Genomic DNA, 16,186 nt, shown 5'->3' on the forward strand with positions numbered 1-16,186 from the left:
CTGAATTAAGCAGAAAACTCTCACCCAGTCAAGAGATCAGGGCTAGATCCAACACCGTTTTTTAGCTCACTGCATCATCCCAGTTTCAGAACCTGGCTGTATGCAAATTAGTCTGTTCCTGTCCCAGTGCATGATGGGAACAGGGCAAATCAAACTACAAAGCCAATTCTTACACTGGAAAGGAAACAAGCTACCGGGGACCGGTTTCTGGCATTTCAGCCTCTTCGGCCCGGCTTGCTTGAATCCTGATGGTGCAGTGAGCAAGGGACTCATGTCTGAGCATACCCTTCCACGCTTAGGGTGGACAAAATAATTTACAACAAGGGGTGGTGATGGACAGAGTCTCTGAATTAAGCAGAAAACTCTCACCCAGTCAAGAGATCAGGGCTAGATCCAACACCGTTTTTTAGCTCACTGCATCATCCCAGTTTCAGAACCTGGCTGTATGCAAATTAGTCTGTTCCTGTCCCAGTGCATGATGGGAACAGGGCAAACCAAACTACAAAGCCAATTCTTACACTGGAAAGGAAACAAGCTACCGGGGACCGGTTTCTGGCATTTCAGCCTCTTCGGCCCGGCTTGCTTGAATCCTGATGGTGCAGTGAGCAAGGGACTCATGTCTGAGCATACCCTTCCACGCTTAGGGTGGACAAAATAATTTACAACAAGGGGTGGTGATGGACAGAGTCTCTGAATTAAGCAGAAAACTCTCACCCAGTCAAGAGATCAGGGCTAGATCCAACACCGTTTTTTAGCTCACTGCATCATCCCAGTTTCAGAACCTGGCTGTATGCAAATTAGTCTGTTCCTGTCCCAGTGCATGATGGGAACAGGGCAAACCAAACTACAAAGCCAATTCTTACACTGGAAAGGAAACAAGCTACCGGGGACCGGTTTCTGGCATTTCAGCCTCTTCGGCCCGGCTTGCTTGAATCCTGATGGTGCAGTGAGCAAGGGACTCATGTCTGAGCATACCCTTCCACGCTTAGGGTGGACAAAATAATTTACAACAAGGGGTGGTGATGGACAGAGTCTCTGAATTAAGCAGAAAACTCTCACCCAGTCAAGAGATCAGGGCTAGATCCAACACCGTTTTTTAGCTCACTGCATCATCCCAGTTTCAGAACCTGGCTGTATGCAAATTAGTCTGTTCCTGTCCCAGTGCATGATGGGAACGGGGCAAATCAAACTACAAAGCCAATTCTTACACTGGAAAGGAAACAAGCTACCGGGGACCGGTTTCTGGCATTTCAGCCTCTTCGGCCCGGCTTGCTTGAATCCTGATGGTGCAGTGAGCAAGGGACTCATGTCTGAGCATACCCTTCCACGCTTAGGGTGGACAAAATAATTTACAACAAGGGGTGGTGATGGACAGAGTCTCTGAATTAAGCAGAAAACTGGGTGAGAGTACTCTGCTTAATTCAGAGACTCTGTCCATCACCACCCCTTGTTGTAAATTATTTTGTCCACCCTAAGCGTGGAAGGGTACACTCAGATGTGAGTCCCTTGCTCATTGCACCATCAGGATTCAAGCAAGCCGGGCCGAAGACGCCTGAAATGGCAGAAACCGGTCCCCGGAAGCTTGTTTCCTTCCCAGTGTAAGAATTGGCTTTTGTAGTCTGGTCTGCCCTGTTCCCATGATGCACTGGGCCAGGGACAGACTAATTTGCATACAGCCAGGTTCTGAAACTGGGATGGTGCAATGAGCTAAAAAACGGTGTTGGATCTAGCCCTGATCTCTTGACTGGGTGAGAGTACTCTGCTTAATTCAGAGACTCTGTCCATCACCACCCCTTGTTGTAAATTATTTTGTCCACCCTAAGCGTGGAAGGGTATACTCAGATGTGAGTCCCTTGCTCATTGCACCATCAGGATTCAAGCAAGCCGGGCCGAGGACGCCTGAAATGGCAGAAACCGGTCCCCGGAAGCTTGTTTCCTTCCCAGTGTAAGAATTGGCTTTTGTAGTCTGGTCTGCTCTGTTCCCATGATGCACTGGGCCAGGGACAGACTAATTTGCATACAGCCAGGTTCTGAAACTGGGATGGTGCAATGAGCTAAAAAACGGTGTTGGATCTAGCCCTGATCTCTTGACTGGGTGAGAGTACTCTGCTTAATTCAGAGACTCTGTCCATCACCACCTCTTGTTGTAAATTATTTTGTCCACCCTAAGCGTGGAAGGGTATACTCAGATGTGAGTCCCTTGCTCATTGCACCATCAGGATTCAAGCAAGCCGGGCCGAAGACGCCTGAAATGGCAGAAACCGGTCCCCGGAAGCTTGTTTCCTTCCCAGTGTAAGAATTGGCTTTTGTAGTCTGGTCTGCCCTGTTCCCATGATGCACTGGGCCAGGGACAGACTAATTTGCATACAGCCAGGTTCTGAAACTGGGATGGTGCAATGAGCTAAAAAACGGTGTTGGATCTAGCCCTGATCTCTTGACTGGGTGAGAGTACTCTGCTTAATTCAGAGACTCTGTCCATCACCACCCCTTGTTGTAAATTATTTTGTCCACCCTAAGCGTGGAAGGGTATACTCAGATGTGAGTCCCTTGCTCATTGCACCATCAGGATTCAAGCAAGCCGGGCCGAAGACGCCTGAAATGGCAGAAACCGGTCCCCGGAAGCTTGTTTCCTTCCCAGTGTAAGAATTGGCTTTTGTAGTCTGGTCTGCCCTGTTCCCATGATGCACTGGGCCAGGGACAGACTAATTTGCATACAGCCAGGTTCTGAAACTGGGATGGTGCAATGAGCTAAAAAACGGTGTTGGATCTAGCCCTGATCTCTTGACTGGGTGAGAGTACTCTGCTTAATTCAGAGACTCTGTCCATCACCACCCCTTGTTGTAAATTATTTTGTCCACCCTAAGCGTGGAAGGGTGTACTCAGATGTGAGTCCCTTGCTCATTGCACCATCAGGATTCAAGCAAGCCGGGCCGAAGACGCCTGAAATGGCAGAAACCGGTCCCCGGAAGCTTGTTTCCTTCCCAGTGTAAGAATTGGCTTTTGTAGTCTGGTCTGCCCTGTTCCCATGATGCACTGGGCCAGGGACAGACTAATTTGCATACAGCCAGGTTCTGAAACTGGGATGGTGCAATGAGCTAAAAAACGGTGTTGGATCTAGCCCTGATCTCTTGACTGGGTGAGAGTACTCTGCTTAATTCAGAGACTCTGTCCATCACCACCCCTTGTTGTAAATCATGTTGCCTTGGAGGCCCATAAATTTGTTCTGTCCCCTCCGAATGAAATGACATGACAGAAGATTTACCAATTTTAAAAATCTTTTTTTAATATCTATTTGGGCTTTCGGATAGGACTGGTGGGTGTTTAAAAACTTTTTCTAAGATTCTTTTAAAATCCATTTTAGGACAGGGGTCGAACTGTACAGTGACTTGCTGCAGATGCGTTGGGAGGGTGGGTAATGTCTAATATGTGGTGCAATGACAGTGCATTTGGAGGAGAGTTTTGTAGGGGACTTATTATTATTTTTTTGTTTTCTCTTTTTTGTTATTTCTTTTATTGCAGAATATATATCTTAAAAGTCAAAGAAATATCTGTATTGTCAAATGTAGCAGTTAGCATCTGGGTTACAGAGCACTGCAGTATATTTGACACTTGAGGCAATGCATTTTTATTTTTTAAATAATCAATTTTAGGAGCCCAAACATCAAGATTTCCACTTTTTTCCTTGGAGGAGCTTCCACTGATGCCAGCCAAGGGTCCAGAACCTGGGTGGCACCTCTTGAGACTCAGGACTCGCTTTGACATAGGTCAACGGCAAGGCTCAGGCATGTCCAGCAGGTCCAGGCAGGTCCAGTTGCAACTGGTCAACTGGGCAATTGCAGGGATGCCTCTGAATGGCATGCCCCTTTAGCTCACACAGGAGATCAGCCAAATGATCCTTCAAGCCAATCTGGGTAGCCTGGATCAAGGCAAGCAGGTGTCATCTTCCTTCTTCAGACAGCAGGGTAGTACTTGCAGCAAGCAGTCCTCTAGCAGCAGAGTAGTCCTTCTTAAGAATCTTCCACAGGTCCAGGAGTGTTCTGATTAGTGTCTCTGGAATTCCATCATGTATACCTGGTGCCTGCCTTTGTGTGGGGAAACTCCCTGTCTTACCCCCACAGCTGGGTCTGAATTGTTCTTCCTCTTCTCCTGGTCAAGGATACAAACTGTCTGGGGTGACAAAAGGCAGGACAGTCCTGGTGTCATGTTCCTTTGTTTGTATTTTAGGCAAAGTCCTTTGAAGTGTAAGGGAGGTTGGTTGCAGACCCTCCCCATTCATCCTGTCAGGATGGCCCATCCTGTCCACATCTAAGCCCCCTTTGTCTCACTGTTTGGAAGCAATACACAACCCCCAACAGCAGAGCAATTAACAGTGATATGACCCAAGAAACTGGCAGAAAGGCAGTTGATTGAGACAAGAAAATTCTAACTTTCTAAAAGAGGCATTTTCAGAATTGTGACTTAAAATCTGACTTTACCAGTACAGTGGATTTTAAATTACACTTAATTTGAGTGCAAACAGCATATCTCTACATGCTTTCAGTAGAAAGTTAGCACTTACTAAATGTAATAAGGTAACCAAGTGTTAGTCAATGGGAGAGATTTGCCCTACAACAATGAAACATGACTGTAGGAGCCTAAGATCTGGGAATGGAAGATTTCCCTCTGACTCTAATGGTAAACCTACCTTCAAAAGAGGGTCCAAACACAGCCATTTAGAATATATATTACTGGACCTGAAAATATGACATGACATAGCTGACTTGACTGTGAGTAATTGCCTAGATAGCAATCGCTGGCATGTTTTGTCATTTGAGGACAAGGTGAATGATAGAGAAAATGTTTCTTCTGTAAATCATCTTGTGACTAATCTGGTGGAGGTATATGGCAATAAACATATTGTCTAATTGGAGGCCTTTCAAAAATCTGAGGGTCTGGTAGCTAAACTTTATATTTTTTCATTGCAGAACTTATTGTACTTATTGTACTTCAAGATTATGATCAAAGTACAGATCAGATAGTGGAGGCCCGGGGCGTGGCTTGCGTGCCGGAGAGCAATGGCGGATCCTGCGTGAGCTCCGCAGTGTCGCAGGACTCGATACATGTTTTCGAGCCTCATTCAATACCTACGAGGTAAAGAATCATCCTCGCCACCTTCGGATGATGCGCTGCACCGACCAGTCGGTTTTTAGAGGCGCACATGTCCTCTTTCTGCATCGTTGGACAGCCGGTGATTTCGTCTGGTTCGCGACGGGGGCGGCTGCCATTTTATGGCCGCTGAGCCTGCGCCTTCTTTAACCGCAACAACTAACACTGTTATGCCCCCTCTCTTCATATTTGCTGCGCTGCATCTCCTTCTCCAGATGTATACTTGACGGAGGTTCAATTCACCTCTTATTCTCGACCGAAAATCGAATAATGCCTTATGTTTGGATATGAGCAGCTGCCATTTTAGGCTGCTTGTGATAATTACCTCAGAGTCAGCAAATCTATTTTTGGCCATTCTTACTGTCAAAGGCGCTTACATATCATATATGGTGCTGAGAACCCTGTCAATTTTTCAATACTTTTTTCATATTTTCAGCTTACACCATATATTTATCATTTATGCCGCTTTCTTTTTTATACCTAAATGCCGGTTTTGATAGCGCTTATCTCCTTTTCCTGCAAACTTTGACTGTCAGTGATTCTGTATGGTATGTGATGCGAGCGACCGCAATTTCAAGTCGCTGAGCCCACGTTTACTTCAACTTTGCTTTCCTCTTATCACTGGTATGCTCCCTTTTTATAAAGTTATTGCGCTACCTTGATGCACCTAATTTTCAACATGGAGAAGGTCTATGGCAATATGTTTTAAGCGTGTGCGCCACCATTTTCGGTTGCTCGCGCCTAGTTTCCTCAAAACAACTTGAATGACTTACTTGCAAATAAATAAATAGCTAATTCCATCGTGTATTTTTCTGTTGCTGTGGTGCTTGCCATATGTTCCCTGGGATGGCGCTCCTCAACCACTCTATACTGCTCTGCATTGCAAGTTAAACCTATTATCTTCCTGGAATTTTTGTCTGTCAATTTGGAATACATTGCCCTCTCACATGACTCTTCTATATTGGCCGTTCTATGCGGATGTCAGTCTTCTCTACACCGCTGTCTCTCTGTTATTCTAAAATGCGGAAATAAAGGCTTATTTCATCAATATGAGGCATTAACATAACTTTCACACTTTTTGCAAGTATCCTTTTCCATTTGTGGATTTTGACATACATCTTCTAGTCACCATTGTATATTTTGTCTGGATTGGAGGCTTCTATTGTATTTTTCAACAGACTTCCACCTATATAATATTACATTGTGGTTTTTAAACTTCAATTGGTGTATACTCCAAAGTTTTGCCTCACATTTCTTGATGCTTTCTTTTGCTTATCAACATGGCTAATGATCTTCATTCTGCTAGATCATCAGTAATCGGTACAAAACCAAAGAGGCACAAAAATGACCCGCCTTCTCCATACATTCCTCTCAAAATCCAGTTTTAGACTCTATCTTGGATGAAGTTTGTGGCCTTCTACCTATTATGACTGCGACCAACGAAAAACGTAACCAAATAGAAGAGAGATGGATTGTTATGGAGGGTAAAGTATTGGACTTGAACAATGTGTCAGCGACCTTCAAGATGTCACTACTAAGATACCGTTGTTAGAACAGGAAATTCATAAATTAAAACTCCATGCGGAGGACCTTGAAAATCGTAATCGAAGAAATAACCTACGCCTTTAGGGTTTACCAGAAAATATTGTAGGTCCTGACATGGTATCTTCCCTACAAAAACTCCTTCCAGAAATTCTTGATATACAGGTTTCCACAATTCCTCTTAATATTCAGAGGGCACCCCGGTTGGGCCGTCTAACACCTAATGCTTCCAAACCACGTGGTATCATCATGCTTTTCTTGGAATTCACTGAGTTGATGCGGGTTTTGAAAGCTGTAAAACTCAAACGTCGTCTTGTTTGGTCAGGGCATAATCTCTTCATTTCTACTGCAATAAATGCACGCCGTAAAGAATTTCTTACCTTGCACCCACAGATGAGACTTCTCAACATCCAATATGGAATCCTCCATCCATGTCTCTGCAAGATTACCCATAATGGTCGAACACGTTCTTTTGATGATCCAGGAAAACTTAGATTCTATCTTCAGGATTTGTCACCTCATGGAATGGACACTAATACCTGATCTCTTTTGTACTTCTGTAATGTCACTCTAAATGCCTCCCTCATGTTTATATAACTGTGTAATGTTTTTCTTCTTTATTTACTTTTTCTGAGGTTCCTTTCTTCTTATCTTCACTAAATTCTTTCAGAGGTCCGTGCCCTTCGGCGTTACCATGCTTGCCATTTCTTGTTTCCTTCTTCTTTTACAGATCTGGACGTCTTTCCTTGATCTGTTTACTTATTCTTCTCCCCTGTCTCTTTTCTTCCCTTTCTTTATTCTATCTCTCTCTCTTCATCTCTCCTTTTATTGCTTCTCACTTATTGCTTTAACACTCACTAATCATTATGTTCCTCACATTATTTCTTTCTGTGCTGTAATGTTCCCTAGTATTGTGTTTTTTTTTGTCGGTTTGTCTTTATCTAATTTTTTTGTATGGTGTGTTCTTTTTTGGAGTCTCTTCCTTGAAGTGTATCTACTCCACATGTCATCCATCCTCCCAACCCCCCATTATGTGTAACTTTGTTACGTGGAACGTCCGAGTTCTTGGTAATCCAGTTAAGCGACAAAAGGTATTGTCACATTTATCTAAACTTAATTCCCAGATTGCTTTTCTTCAGGAAACTCATTGTACCGATGTGGAATCACTAAAGTTGAAAAGACAATGGGTGGGACAAGTAGTTTTTTCTCCTGCATCTAACAAAAAAGGAGGTGTCGCCATAATGTTTCATAAAGCTTTGTCAGTTCAAATTTTGTCTACTCAAAATGATGATGATGGTCGATGGGTAATGGCTAAGATTGTGATATAAGACAAAACATTTGTTTTGCTTAACATTTGTTAGACCTGATCCCAAATTTTGGAGTGATGTTAAAATCCTTCTCTCTTCAATTGAATGCCCTAATATTATTGTTGCTGGTGACTTTAACCAATGGTTAGACCCTTATTCTGATAGACTGTCCAAATGCAAATTTCAACCTGACAAATCTCATAAATCTTTTCAGTCAGCCATTGCCTCTCATCCGTTATATGATGTTAGGAAAACCTGTAACCCTGATGTGCTTGAATACACTTTTTTTCTCAAATATGCATCATACTCGTTCTAGGATTGATTACATATTGGTTAGTAAGTCCCTACTTCCCTCTATTCAAAAACCTGAAATTGGATCTATTTTTATTTCTGACCATGCACCTGTTTATGCTGCTCTGGATCTTTCCCTGACTTCCTCCAAATTTAGCCGTTGGAAACTTAATACTTTCCTATTATCTGATACTATTTTTATCAAAGATTCAACCATTTTCTTTAATGAATTCTATACTTTTAATAATCCATTAGACACTTCTGTTCCTAATCACTGGGATGCTTTTAAACAGCCCTCCGTGCCTTCACAATCTCTTATGTATCCAAAAAAGAAGAAGGTCACCAGACATAAATATGAGGATCAACTATAAAGATTAAGGGCTTAGAACATAAATATTTTACCTTTAAATCTTTGGAGACCCTTCACGATTTAATTGTAGCAAAGTCTGAACTTAATAAACTAGCAACTATTGAAGCATGTAACATTCTGCTTAAAATGAAATCTAAATACCATGGAGGTCAAAATAAAGTGGGAAAGATGCTAGCAAACTACCTAAAAGTTAAGTCTGAACGTAAGTCTATTGGCCCTATTCTCAATGAATCTATTAATAAATTAGTCCCATCAGATGAAGATATTGCTGAGGTTTTTCATAAATATTATCAATCTCTTTATTCTGATGACACATTCCCCTCTACTCGAAATTTAAACACCTTTTATTCTGGTCTGCCTTCACCACCATCTATTCCTGATGAATTTGAAGCATTGAGAAAGATACTACTCTTCAGGAGGTGATTAATGCCATCCACTCTTTGAAAAAATCAAAGGCACCTGGCCCTGATGGGTTACCTGTTGAATTTTATTCTACCTTTCACTCTATTTTTGCCCCCAAATTATTACAACTTTTTAATTCTTTTATTGGTGATGCTAAAGCTTCTGGGTCTTTTATGGATGCTTTAATTGTCATTATTCCTAAACCCGATAAGGACCATTCTTATTGTGAAAATGATCGTCCTATATCACTAATTAATTATGATTGCAACATTTTTGCTAAGATTCTTGCCTCCCACCTAGATAGCATTATCCCGTTTTTGATTAAAACTGACCAAGTAGGATTTGTGAAAGGTAGGCTTGCTTCTGATAATGCTCGAATGTTTTCTAATATTATTTCCCATGGCAAAAATTTTAAAGACCCCCTTGCAGCCCTATCTTTAGATGCTGAAAAAGCATTTGACCGTATCAATTGGCAATTGATGTTTTAAACTCTCCAATGGTTTGGTGTTGGGCCCTCTTTTATTTCATATATTAAACTCTTATATTCCTGTCCCCGAGCCAGTATTTTTGTTAATAACCATTTTTCAAGGTTTTTTCTTTATCTAGAGGTACAAGGCAAGGTTGCCCTCTCTCTCCTTTATTATTTTTCCTATACCTTGAACCTTTTTTGGAACGTATTCGGTCTAATTCTCAGATAACTGGCTTTAAGCTTACCTCTGTTGAGACTAAAATATCTGCTTATGCAGATGATATCCTGATTTATATGTCTAACCCTGTTGAATCCCTTCCAATTTTATGAATGAAGTCCGACTCTATTCCTCTATCTCTGGTTATAAACTTAATTTATCAAAAACAGAAGTTCTACCTTTAAATTCTATTTGTTACCAATTTATGTTTAAAGATACTAATTTTGCTTGGTGTCCATCCAAAATTAAATACCTTGGCATTTGGTTTTCATCATCCCTAACTGACACACTTATATTCACAACCCTGTCCACATTTCATTCCAGCTATCCAAGATCTACTTGCTACTCTAGTAGTCAATAATGCTTCTTTATTGGTCCTAGGGGATTTTAATTTCTGGCCTAATGACCCAGCGGAAGACGTCACGTCTAGAGACTTTACCCAGCTTCTCCTCAGCCTTAATTTTGTTTCTGAGGTTCATACTCCCACTCACTCCCGAGGTCACATTCTAGACCAAATTTTGACCCTTAATGTCCCAGTCACTACTCCTATTGTTGCGCCATGTGCGTGGTCTGACCACTCCTTGATTTCTTTCTCTCTAGACCTTAGCCCTGTTAAAAACACCTTCCACCCTAAAGATATCTGGGCTAGGAACTGGAGTAGCGCAGATGTCCCCTCCCTGTGTGCCTCTTTGTCAGCCACCTGCCCCGATCTAGGAGGCTCCACCCTGCCATTTCAAATAACCACCTTAGACTGCTGGCTCTTGAAGGCCAGTGATCAAGTGGCCCCTATGAAGCGTGTTATTATTAGAAGGGTCCACCTGGCCAACAAATGGTTCACCTCCGACCTTAAAGTAAAAAAACTTGAAGTACGCCTGAGCAGAACGTGCTTGGAGGCTTGCCTATTGTCCCACCCTTAAAATTTGTTACACTTCCATCCTTAACGAATACAAAAGAGCCATCCTTACCGCCAAGACCGAATACTTCTCGTGCAGGATTCTTGCAGCTGAGAAGCAGCCAAAAGAAATCTTTGCCACAGTTCAAGAGCTGGCGTCCTCCGATAGGACATCTTCTAAGACCCCCCTGTCTCAATCTTTCTGCGACTTACTCAATGATTTTTTCATCGAGAAAGTCGCATTAATTAAGGCCAACATACCCCCTCCTTCCCCTACCTTCCGTGATTTCTTGCCGTCACCTAATAAGTCCAGCTTGACTCACATACCCCTATTGACCAAAGAAACTTTCTTTCTCTGTTAGCTCGGGTCAAGTCTGGTTCTCCTGCTGACCCCTGTCCGGCCCACGTGCTACGTATGGCCTTTTCAGATTGTTACATGCCCCCCTTACTCTCCTTAATGATTCACTTAGGCGGGGCATTGTCCCCGCCACTTACAAAGCAGCTACTATTATACCCATTTTAAAAAAGCCTGGAGCCGACCCTTCTTCCCCTCTAAACTATCGCCCTATTTCCCTTCTCCCTTTCTTGGGTAAAGTCCTTGAGTCCTATGTCACCAAGGTGCTCAGTTCCTTTGTCGAAGACAGTGTTTTCCTTGCACCGTGTCAGGCGGGCTTCCGACCCCGACATTCCACCGAGAAGGTTGTCGTCTCGGTCATAGATGAACTAAGAGAAGGGCTGAACTCCAATACCCCTCAGGCCCTCATTCTTTTAGATCTGTCCGCCGCTTTTGACATGGTTGATCATTCCATCCTTCTTTCCCGTGTCAAAGCGGCGGGCATAGGGGGCCTGATGTTGGTTTGGTTCAGCTCCTTACTGAGCGAGCGCACCCAAGCAGTCCGCCTGGCTGATTTCACTGCCTCTCCACGCAAGGTTCAGTGCGGTGTCCCTCAGGGATTCTCCCTTTCCCCCTTATTATTTAATCGGTATACACCTGTTACAACGCATTTTTTACTCCGCACTACCATTACAATGCGACTTTTACTCCGCATACCGTTACAACGCATTGCGCTGGGGGGCGCTGTAGGATAGGGAATAAGTTTAATTTTCTATCCAACACCTTCCCTAGTGTCCACGGGGACTGGTGTTGGAATAGAAAATTATACTTACCACTATCCAGCGCCCCAAGGCGCTATGCGTTGTAACGGTATGCGGAGTAAAAGTCGCGTTGTAATGGTCTGCGGAGTAATAGTATGCGTTATAACGTCATACATCCCCTCCAGCTCATCTTCAATCTTTCTCACTCCCCCACCTCTGTCCACAATTTCCAATCCATAATGCTGGTCATCAGGGACTGGATGAATTCTAACCATTTAAAACTAAACCCGGACAAGACCGAGTTGGTTCTCACCGGGGGCAGTCGCAGTCCCTGGTCTCCCTTCTTTTGGCCACCTTCCTTAGGCTCCCCACATTTGCCGTCACTTTCTGCCAAAACATTAGGGATTACTGTTGATCAACACCTCACTCTTCACGCCCAGATTAGTTCTGTAGTTTCCTCCTGCTTCTTCACCCTTCGTATTATTCGCAAAATTTCTCGGTTTTTTTCTCCCTCCGCACTAAAACTGATCTTAATGGCGATGGTTTTATCGCGAATGGACTATGGGAACATCGTGTACAACGGTGTTCCCACCAGTGCCCTTCGACGCCTCCAGTTGGTGCAAAATCAGGCGGCCCGCCTGATTTTTGGGTTGTCCAAATCCTCCCACATCACCCCCACACTCAAATCACTCCACTAGTTACCAATTAAAGAACGGTCCCTTTTTAAATTGGGCTGTACAACATTTCAGGCCTTAGCTGGGTCTGCCCCCGCGTTTATTTCCTCTGCCATCACTGTTTATTGTCCCAGCAGAGAGTTACGCTCCTCCACCAAGTCTCTCCTTTCTGTACCCCGCTTTAAGAAAAGCAGGTCGGGAGGCTTGAAATTCTCTGTACTTGCCCCCACCTTTTGGAACGCACTCCCCATTACTGTTAGATCCGCCCCTTCCTACATTGAGTTCCGAAAGATTCTCAAAACTCATCTCTTTCACCAAGCCTTCCCATCCTAAATCCTACATCCCTCCCCGGACTCTCAGCTTCCTTCCAGCGCCAAGAAACCTCATGGTATAAGTGCGCTTTACAAATTCTTTTAAATTCAAATTAAAATGTAACGCATTATTGAAGAAAATTCAATCCCTCCTCCTCATATAGTCTCCCTTATATCTTTCATGGTGGGGCAGATTGGATTATATCAAAATGATGATTGCTCCTCACGTATTGTACACAGTGTCTATGCTTCCTATTAAAATCCCTAATGTCTATTTTTCTCATATCAATTCTATTTGTGTAAAATTCTTGTAGAATAATAAACACCTACATATTGCTCTAAACAAACTTATTTGACCTAAAAACGAAGGCAGTGTTCGCTTTTCTAACTTTAAAGCTTATCACTCAGCTTTTCTGATTAAACAATCTTTTTCATAAGCTTCCGATTTTTGGGATACTCCTGTCCCTAGATGGATTCTTTTTGAACATTCATTATTAAAAGACTTTTCTTTCCAACACATTATTTTTATCTCTAATTGCTCCTTTTTGTCTAAAAATCCTGTTTTAAAATACTCCCAAACATTACTTCATAATGCATTTTCTAAGGATTTTACTCCTCTTCAATGTTTTTTATCCTCTATTGTATGATATAATAAATTTCTTAAATATAAAGGCAAATCTTTTTACTACAAATAGTGGAAGGAAAAGGATATCTTTTTTGTTTATCAATTTCTCCATAATTTCTCTATTATCCCCTTTCATGAGTTACAAATACGCTATCAGTTATCTGATCCTTTTTTAAGTGAATTCAGTATCATTACTAATGCCATACAATCTCACTTGAATACGTTTTCCCTCCTACTTGTGTCACCATCCTTAACTCCTCCCTCACCTCTATACCCTTTATTTTCAACACATAGACCCAAAGTCGCCCTTGTATATAAACTGGTATTATCCAGTGTTACTGTTCGTTCTAAGTCCAATATTGAGATTGCTTGGGAAGCTGATTTATCCGTTTCTCTACCTGTTCTAACTTGGGAGAAATTGTGGTCTAAGTTTTTTAAAGTTTCTGCTGCTGCACGTATAACTCAATCTTTGTTATTTATTTATCATAGAGCTATTATTACTCCTGTTAACATTTGTAAGTTTTCACCAACCTCTTCCCCACTCTGTTGGTCTTGTTCTACTGAAACGGGCACATTAAAACATCAATTATATGAATGCTCTTCTGTTTTATCTTTTTGGAATTCAGTTTGGAATGTTTGCTTATCAATATTTAACTTCAAAACTTCTTTATCATTATTGCATGTTTTTTTAGGATCATTATCACCTGATATAGACATTAAATCCTCTGTTTCAAGACTGCTTGCTCTTTTTATTGCTTTAGCTTTTAAGGTAATTTTATTATCTTGGAAAGATAATTCCAAATTATCGTTACTCACTTGGTGGAATTTTATTTGTGATGAATACAGGATTGCTAATGTTTCTTCTTCTTCTGTTTCTCAAAAAAATCAAGTCTGATCTTCTTTGGTTTCCCTTTACTACTTACCTTTCTTCTAATCCTCCTTCACGTTAACTCTTTCTCAATATAATATTCTATACAGCATCTTTATTTTTCCTTTCCTTTCTTTCTTTCTTGTTCTTTTCTTCTCCTCCTTTTTTCTCTTTCTCTTTCCTGCTATCTTTTCCCTTCTACCTTTTCTACTTATAAATTTATATTATAGTATATGCCTGTTTTGTTTTATTTTTGTTTAGGATAACCGTATGTTTTAATATGGCTTTTGTTCTGTATTTGAAAATCTTAATAAAAAGATAGTGGAGGCCCACAATAATTTTTACAATAGACTTGGTGCCCTATTTTTAAAGCACTGCAAAGCATGGAAAGGCTGCCAAACTTTAAGGTCGAATGAATGATTCAATGATGGTTGTAAAAGTGCTAAAACTGCCCTCCTCAATGGTGTAAAGAAAAAGAATAAGGGCCTAATTATTTTGACAAGGTGGGGGCATGCATCTTTTATGAAAGCTTTTAAAGCAGAGTTGGAGGAAGCAGTTTAGGACAACCTTTTTAGTGGTGGTGAGAGCCAAAGTTAGCAGGCATATCTGGTCACCCAGCACGGGCATACTGATACATCTAGGCCATAATCTCATATTCCCCCTGATTAATTGGTCTCCCACTGTGGAAGCCTGTATGAGGGTAAAACCCCCCAAAGGAAAAAGATGTCTATTTTTGAGTCCAAGTTTTTATTGTGGATGAGGTAGGTATTTTAGATTTTTCCCTTAAGGAAACCATTAATTCCATTTTAGCACAGAGATCGGGAAGGCCCCTTGCTTAGATACTACACCTATTGATTTACATAGGAATGAACGTCAGATATGGGGCCCTATTTAACGCCATTTTGGTAAGAGGACAGACCCCAAACTCTTTGAAAGGTGCTATTATTGTACACATTTATAAAAAGAGGCACAGAGGAATATAAGGCAATTCTAATCCCATAAACTTGATTGATAACATGCAAAAACATTTTGCACTATAATATTGAAAGGCTATGGGATTTGCTAGAACATGCAGAGATTCTCTCTGACTTACAAGCGGGAATTTGTATCAAAATAAGTATAGTAGACCCAATTATGCGCTTCCTATCTATTAAATGGAAGACTGTAGATTTAGAAGAAGGGAGATTATTTGTAGCATTAGTAGATCTTATATCTGCATTCGACTTTGTCTGCAGGCCTAAACTAAGGGAGATTTTGGCCGGGCTTGGGGTACCATTAGGGCTCCTAAAGATTATACGGAAACTCCATGTGGGCAGGTTTGCAAGAGTAAGGTGGGGAATGGGGGGTGAACTGATTCTCCAAAGATTAAATATAGTAAGACACATGCTTATAATTTGATTATAATACTTTGTTGATATCTAAAACATCTACAGGACTGTCAAACCTCTTGGATAAATTTAAACTCTTTTGTAGGGATTATGGCCTGGAAATTAATGAAAATAAAACAAAGTTTATGGTCTTTGGAGAAAAAAAGAAAAAGAGTAGAAGAAATATAATGCTGGATGGAGAGTCCCTTGAAAAGGTTTCTGAGTTTGATTATTTGAGAGTGAGCCTGGAACACTCCCACAAATACACACGACAAAGGTGCAATTCTCAACCTAGTGATTTCTTATCTGGACTCCACACTGCTTGACTCGATCATCCCATGTGACTGGTCGTACCATCACATTATTACTTTCCAAGTCTTGGAAGATGTTAAACGTCTCCCAACACAACCCCTGAGATCTAAGATCTGGAAGAGAAACCTGAAAAACGTCGGCTCTAACCCTATAGCATTAACTAACTCAAACCCTCCATGCCCTCCGGAAGACCTAAACGATGTCCAGGGATTGACCAATCACTACTTTCACTCCATGAACAACCTTCTTGATAACATAGCCCCACTTCAACTAAAAAGAGCTTCCACAAAAAACTCAAA

Source organism: Lissotriton helveticus, chromosome 1_1 (genome assembly GCF_964261635.1).
Source record: "Lissotriton helveticus chromosome 1_1, aLisHel1.1, whole genome shotgun sequence".
NCBI lineage: Eukaryota > Metazoa > Chordata > Amphibia > Caudata > Salamandridae > Lissotriton > Lissotriton helveticus.